Genomic DNA, 7736 nt, shown 5'->3' with positions numbered 1-7736 from the left:
CTTTGAAAGCCTCGTAAGTAGTCACAAAACTAGAGAGCGACACCTTAGAAAGATGCTCACTGGTACTGTTTGAAAATCAGGGAAACGACTCAGTTCTCCGATAAATCCTCTGATGTGGTCTGAAAGGCTGAGTAAAACTGAACCCGGCCGTTTCTTCATTGCACAATTCTGTATGACATCTTTGCTGGGTGAGCCACATTACCTTTCGATGGTACTTTGGGGTAGTTAACAGTCAATAAGTGTTGAGCTCTCTATTGAAAGCAACCTGGTAGTAAAATAAAAAGTGTACATAAGTCATCTTCTGGTCCAGAGCTTCACCGAGTTCCTGGTTTTTTGCACAAGGAAATCCTGTTTTCTCTGGTGGTACAGCGTGTTCTGAGATTTGTTCTGAAATTTGGAATTTAAAATCTTTAAGTTTTCTTGTAATGTTGTGGGCCTTTTTAATTTGACTTTTTTTTCTCTTTTTGACTTCTTTTACCATCAGCCCATTAAGTTTTTAAAAAATTAGTAGATTTTTTAAGGTGTCTTTTGGCTTAAAATGCAACCAATTGCATTTGAAAATTAATGAGCTTTCTGAAATTTAGTTCAGCCTAGATAAAAAACAAAACTCTTGGCAGGTCAAAAAGAGTTGATTAATGATTCCACATTCCGCCTCACCTTGTGCAAATATTTGTCACACTGTTGCCTTCAGAAAAACTCATTACACTAATCCATCAGGCTTCAGCTCCTTCCTAATTGTTTTTGCAAATATCTTGACTCACTGGCGGCTCCATGCCATCCATCACTGCTGACTCCACAAATGAAATTCGAGGATATGTTGACAAACAGGTACCACGAGCTTGGTTACCCTCAAAAATCATTCTGGAAACTTCTGCAAGTGACCACAAAGCTAGTGATTCATACCTTGAAAGACACAGTCATCGAAGTCAGCACTGTTTCAGAAGTAGGGAAACAGTCTCCGTTCCCCTCAAGAGATCCTTGGTGTTGATTTTAGGGACCAAGCAAAGCAGAACCCAGCCCTTTCCAACTCTGCGTGGCCCTGTGAGACCTCTGACAGCCCCACCTTACTGCCTCATAGCATGTCCGCCTTGCTCATCTACTGTAAGTAATCAAGGCGTGCATGTTGAATTAAGCGGGTATTTCAAGACAGCCCTTTGTGTGCAAATCCCTTTCTCAATGTGGCATGTGGGTTTCCTGGTGTGGGTATGTGATTCACTTCCAGAAAAGGCCCCTGTGTTGTGGTTCTTGGATTAAGATAATTCATATCTAAACACACCATACTTAATTCTGAATTTCTGGGGTTTATTATTTATGATGAAATTTTGAATTTTTATCAGTTGTTATGACTTTTGCTACGTACAATCCATTTTCAAAGAAATAAAGGTGGCTATCTTTTTTGCACTGTACACATATATCTTAGTGTGATTTGTACACAGTTGTCCATTAGTGTCTCTGGTTTTCGTCTGGATGTTCCCAGTTAGGTGTTGCTTTGTTACATCAAACTCAACATGCTTACAACTCACTATATCATCTTTCCTTCTAATTTTTTTCTTTTTTTTTTAAAGGATGTATTTATTTATTTGAAAGGCAGTTACAGAGAGGCAGAGGCAAAGAGAGAGAGAGAGAGAGAGAGAGAGAGAGAAAGAGAGAGAGTCTTCCATCTGCTGGTTCACTCTCTAGAGGGTCACAATGGCTGGAGCTGTGCCAATCCGAAGCCAGGAGCCAGGAGCTGCTTCTGGGTCTCCCATGTGGGTGCAGGGGCCAAGGACTTGGACCATATTCTACTGCTTTCCCAGGCCACAGCAGAGAGCTGGATCAGAAGTGGAGCAGCAGGGGCACAAACCAGCACCCACATGGGATGTCGGCACTGCAGGTGGTGGCTTTACCCGCTACACCACAGCGCCAGCCCCTCCTTCTAATTTTTCTTGTTCTGCCAATTTTTCAATTTTTATCCTACTTTGAAGTTTTAGCATTTTTAACCTTTTTTAGCTCTTTAAAGTCTAGTAGTTAAGCAAATATTGCCTCTAGGATTCTTTTATGTTTATGTTTTTATTTATTTGAGAGGCAGGGAGACAGAGACGGATAGAGATCAAGCATCCACGAGTTCACTCCCCCAGTAGCAGGGCTGGATCAGGTTGAAACCAGGAGCTGGAAACTCAGTTTGGGTCTCCCATGTGGGTGTCAGGGGCCCAAGCACTTTAGCTGTCACTTGCTGACTCCTTAGGGCGCACATCAGCAAGAAATGCATTGGCAGTGGAGTTGGGACTTGAACTTGTGGGTGTCATAGTCGTGTCTGAACTGCTGTACCAGGTGCCTTGTTCCTGCCTCTCAGAGTGTTCACTTTTCCTGGGCTTATCTCAGTCCAGAAAAATTTCAATTTATCCTTAAATTTCTGCAGTAACTTACTAATGTCCTTTGTAGTCTCCACCCCCAGTATGCCAATCCACCTGCCTATACGTGTGTGAGTTTCCTTGTGCAGCCCTGGCTGGGTTACACCACAGCCTAAGCTGTCAAGAGTCTCCCGTGGTCCTTAGCGCTGTGAACTCGCAGAAAAGCTCTCCAAGATCTGATTGTGTGTTTTGTATCTAGTCACGTGCTTGTCACTCTCCAAGGCGAATTCCCTACTCTGCCAGATCTGGCTCGATGTTTCTGTGTACACACAATTCTCTCACGTTTCTTTCATTCGCATCAGCTGCTTTTTCTGCTGATTCAAATCCTTCCTTCAAAATTCAAGCTTTGTCACTTTAGTGATTTTAAAAGCATTGCTGAGTAGATGTAAAAGAATATTTATAAAATAGGTATAAGGTATTAAGGAACACAATACAACAAGTGCTTCCAGTTTGGAAATCAAATGTTGTCATTACTGAATTATCTGTGTGCCCCATCCCAAATTCTTCCTGCTTCTGTCCTCTGAGTTTTGTATGTCTAGTTTGCTTGTTTTGCTAAAGTTTTACCTCATCTACGTCATTTTGTAGTGGTAGTGTTAGACCCTCCGAGTGAGGATGCTAACACGTCGAGAGGCACACCCCAGAAACTCAGACTCCAGACCAGCTGATGCAAAAGCAAGAGGATTTATTTGGTGCCTGCGCAGATGGGCCTCCTGAACTCAGGAGTCCAGAGAGCACCCCCAGTACAAGCCACACGGTTTATATACCCACAGCGACCAATCAAAAGCACTATAGAGTCCATGCACACAGCAGTCCAATCCGTGAGTCGTTCATGTGAAGGGCATGCGTCCTCTATCCAATCACCTACTGGATCACATGGGAGGCATGCACCTTGTCGCCATTTTGTTGTTTACTTCTTTAGTAGTTCCTTTCCCTGCCAGCGCCATCTTGTGCACCCTGTGTGTGTGGGGGGCGACGTCGCACTCCCTTTGTTCCCCTTGTGGGAGAGCGGCGTCCTGCTTTATTTGAGTATTAGGAGGCATACAAACTGGGTTAGGTCTTAGCACAGCCAGGCACAAGTGTCGCATAGGGTCCCTTATTTTTATAGCTGCACCTAATTTTAGCTTTGGGGGAAAAAGTTTAGGGCTGTAATTTTAAACTTTAATTTTTTATTTAGGGCAAAGGTGACTTCTTGTTTTTAATAGTGTTAGCTGAAGTCACTCCATCTTGGTTTGATTTTTAAGGTTCTTCAGTAGATGTTTGGGGGCTTTAGATAAGTGGAGTAATGTTGCAGGTCTTCCTTGGCACTGATGCCTGTTGTGTGCCTTTTATCTGGTGTATCGGGTTCTATTCTTGTATAGGAATTCACAATTTCTCTGTTTTCAAAAATTCTTTTGTCGGGGCTGGCGCCCTGGCTCACTTGGTTAGTCCTCTGCCTGTGGCGCTGGCATCCCATATGGGCACCAGGTTCTAGTCCCGGCTGCTCCTCTTTCAGTCCAGCTCTCTGCTGTGGCCCGGGAAGGCAGTGGAGGATGGCCCAAGTGCTTGGGCCTTGCACCTGCATGGGAGACCAGGAGAAGCACCTGGCTCCTGGCTTCAGATTGGTCTTGGTGGCCATTTTGGGGGTGAATCAACAGAAAGAAGACCTTTCTCTCTATCTCCCTCACTGTCTAACTCTGTCAAATAAATAAAAAAATTCTTTTGTCATTAGAATCAGTGCTTCTGTGAACATTTTATTTTATTTTTATTTTCTGACAGGCAGAATTAGACAATGAGAGAGAGAGAGACAGAGAAAAAGGTCTTCCTTCCGTTGGTTCACCCCAAATGGCTGCTACGGCCGGCGCGTTGTGGCCGGCACACCGCGCTGATCCGAAGCCAGGAGCCAGGTGCTTCCTCCTGGTCTCCCATGCAGGTGCAGGGCCCAAGCACCTGGGCCATCCTCCACTGCACTCCCTGGCCACAGCAGAGAGCTGGCCTGAAAGAGGGGCAACCGGGACAGAATCTGGCGCCCCAACCGGGATTAGAACCTGGTGTGCCGGCGCCACAGGCGGAGGATTAGCCTAGTGAGCCACGGAGCCGGCCTCTGTGAACATTTTAAACACGTTTCTGGTGCACATGAGCACACATGTTGCTAGGGGATGGAGCCTGGAGGACTTCGATTGGAACCTTGTGCTTAGAGTAGTACAGAGCGTGTAATATGCACTCACCGGAGACGTGTGGAGTGAATGAATTTCTGAGAGGCATTGCTGGGTCACAGGGTTTTCCCGTCTGCTGTAGGAGTCAGTGCCGAAGTGGCTGCACGCATCTGCACTGCCACCCGTTGCAGGTGTGAGCACCAGTGTTCACACCCTCATTCACACTGCGGCTTGTCTTCTCACTTTTTGCCGATGAGTGTGAAGTGCTGTGGAATTACAGCTTTAAGGGATAGATTCCTGAGTTTTCCGCGGACCTCTCTGACTCACCTATGAATTCCCAGGGCACTTAGTGGTGCTGCTAACTTTGGTGCCCTGTGGCGTTTTGATGGCGCTGAAGAGTTCCGTGAGTCTCCAGCAAGCCTGTGACTTCTGGAAGGGCCTGCTTATCTCTTACTATTGACTGCCTGGCGTGCTTCACCCTGTACTGAGAGCTTCAAGGTGAGACCTCTTGAATCAGAAATAAATTTAGAAAAATTTACAAAAATTAAAAAGCCCCCAAACACAGATGGGTGTGTTATGAGTTTACTGCATGCATGAGCAAACGCACTCCCTAAACGTCCTGCTGGCTTTTGTTCTCCCCATTGTTGAAAGATCAGCACTGCGGAGGTACGTCCCTTTGTCTTCATGTCTTTTTATTTCAATATTTATTATTTTATTTGAAAGGCAGTGACAGAAGGGGGGTGGAAAGCGAGAGAGAGAGCAAGAGGAAGAGAGAGAGAGAAATCGTCTATCCACTGGCCCACTCCCTAAACGGCTGCAATGGCCAGGGCTAGGCCAGGCCAAAGCCAAGAGCCAGGATCTCTTTCTAGATCTCCCACAAGGGTGCAGGTGCCCTAGCATTTGGAGCATCCTCCATTGCCCTCCCAGGCACACTAGCTGGATCAGAAGTGAAGCAGCTGGGACTTGTACCCTAGCTCAACCCACTGGTCTGCAACACCAGCCCCTTCACTTCTTTTTTAAAGTTCGACTCCCTGTGCTTTGCATGAGTTATCCCATACACATGACAGATATTAAATTGCTTTTGGTTCTTAATGTTCTATTCATCTTAATTTTTCTTTATGATTTGTGTGATGTTCCTTGAGCTGGTCTTTGGTGAATATTTTTTATTTTTAAAAATTATTTAAGAGGAAGAGAGAGAGAGGGAGAGAGAGAGAGAGAGAGAGAGAGAGAGATCCCATCCCCACATGTCCCCAACAGCTGGAGATGGGTCTGGGCAAAGCCAGGTCCTAGGAACTCAGTCCAGGTCTCCTGCGTGGTCTCCAGGTTTCTTGGTCTTTCATGACTGCTTCCCAGTGTTTGCACTAGCAAGGAGCTGAAGCCAGAGACCGAACAAGTATTGAACCCAGGCACTCTGATGTAGGACGTAGGCTGAATGCCCACCGCAACATCTTTCATTTGTGGGTGACAAAAGTGCTGTCAGCCAGTTCTTCAACAATTGTATGTTGGCTCTATGAAAAGGAGATACTGTGTCAATTATATGTTGATGGAGATGAAGTAAATTGATAAAGCAATCCCATTAGTCAAAATTAAGATGGCTTTCTCACTGGGTCGTTATTAAATTTTTTACACAAGCAAATAATCCACATGGATTTTTTAAAAAAGATTTATTTATGTATTTGAAAGGCAGAGTTACAGAGAGGCAGAGGCAGAGAGAGTGAGGTCTTCCATCCGCTGGTTCACTCCCCAATTGGCCACAATGGCCAGAGCTGCACCGATCTGAAGCCAGGAGCAGGAGTTTCTTCCAGGTCTCCCATGTGGGTGCAGGGGCCCAGGGACTTGGCCATCTTCTACTGCTTTCCCAGGCCATAGCAGAGAGCTGGATCTTAAATGGAGCAGCCAGGACTCAAATAGGTGCCCATATGGGATGCTGGCCCCACAGTCCGGGGCTTTAACTCACTGTGGCCCCTCATTTGCTTCCACAGAGTAGGAAATCTTGCTTTCTTAAGGTAGAGCAGTGACTCTTAATGCATAACTTTTGCCTGCCCTTCACCCCCACTTGGCAAGATTTGGAGGCATTTCTGAATGTCACAATAATAGAAGGGAATGCTGCTGAACTTAATCCTCCCCACTGGACAGCCACTCCCCATCCCGACTTATCCACCCCCGATGTCTTTAGTGCCAAGGTGGAAGACCTTCTGCCTTAAAACCTGGCAGTTGGCTGCTGCTATCAGAAAGTTTCAGGAAACTTGAGGGGGTGTTGTGGTTAAGATCCTCTTTGGGATGCCCACACCCCATATTGGAGTACCTGGATTCCAGTCTCAAGACTGCGTTCCTGACTCCTGGCTTTGGCCTGGTTGAGGTCTGACTAGTGAACATTTAGGGAGCAAACCAATGGATGGAAGATCTCTGTCTCTGTGCCTTTTAAATAAATAAATAAAAAGGTGAAAAAAGTTTCAGGCAAGTGTTTGAATTAGGGTGAATCCAATCTCATTTTAATTTCTTGTAGCATTAGTTCTACCACCTTGATGTTTTTCTGCAATCTTGCCAGAGGTCGCCTGAGTTACAAAGTTACCTTCCTCCTTCCTTCTCTGTCTTTAATTTTCTCTTGGCAGTTGGTTATTCCATAGCATCCTGTTTGCCTGGTGAGTTTTGCTATTCTGTAACTGAGCTAACACTATCCCTTCTGTGTTGAAGGTGGGCCACCAGACATTTTCTTTTTTTTTTTTTTTTTTTAAAGATTTTTTATTTATTTGACAGGTAGAATTACAGACAGTGAGAGAGACAGAGAGAAAGGTCTTTCTTCCGTTGGTTCACCCCCCCCCCCCCCGAAATGGCTTCTACGGCCAGAACTACGCCAATCAGAAGCCAGGAACCAGGTGGTTCCTCCTGGTCTCCCATGCAGGTACAGGGCCCAAGCACCTGGGCCATCCTCCACTGCCCTTCCGGGCCACAGCAGAGAACTGGGCTGAAAGAGGAGCAGCCAGGACTAGAACCTGGCCCCCATATGGGATGCCGGCGCCACAGGCGGAGGATTAACCAAGTGAGCCATGGCACCAGCCCCCATCAGACATTTTCTTACACCATAGTCATAGATTCTAGAGCTACAAGGTACCTTAGGAATCACCAACTCCCTTGTTTTATAGAGAAGGAAACTATGAGGGCTAAAGATGCATACTTTCAGAAGCAGGACTTATCTAAGGTTGCAGAATGAATT

The 7736-nt window shown here is 45.8% G+C and overlaps 1 long non-coding RNA gene across 1 annotated transcript in view; it reads left to right on the top strand.

Moving 5' to 3' along the window:
* Positions 1-702: 702 nt before the first annotated feature.
* The window catches only part of LOC127484401 (uncharacterized), a 42738-nt gene continuing 35704 nt past the window's right edge, over positions 703-7736 (top strand). The window contains exon 1 of the long non-coding RNA XR_007911333.2: positions 703-1101. This is a non-coding gene — a long non-coding RNA (uncharacterized lncRNA). The remainder of the gene's footprint in view (positions 1102-7736) is intronic.

Source organism: Oryctolagus cuniculus, chromosome 17 (assembly GCF_964237555.1).
Source record: "Oryctolagus cuniculus chromosome 17, mOryCun1.1, whole genome shotgun sequence".
Lineage (NCBI taxonomy): Eukaryota > Metazoa > Chordata > Mammalia > Lagomorpha > Leporidae > Oryctolagus > Oryctolagus cuniculus.
This window is presented reverse-complemented; position numbering and strand designations above follow the sequence as displayed.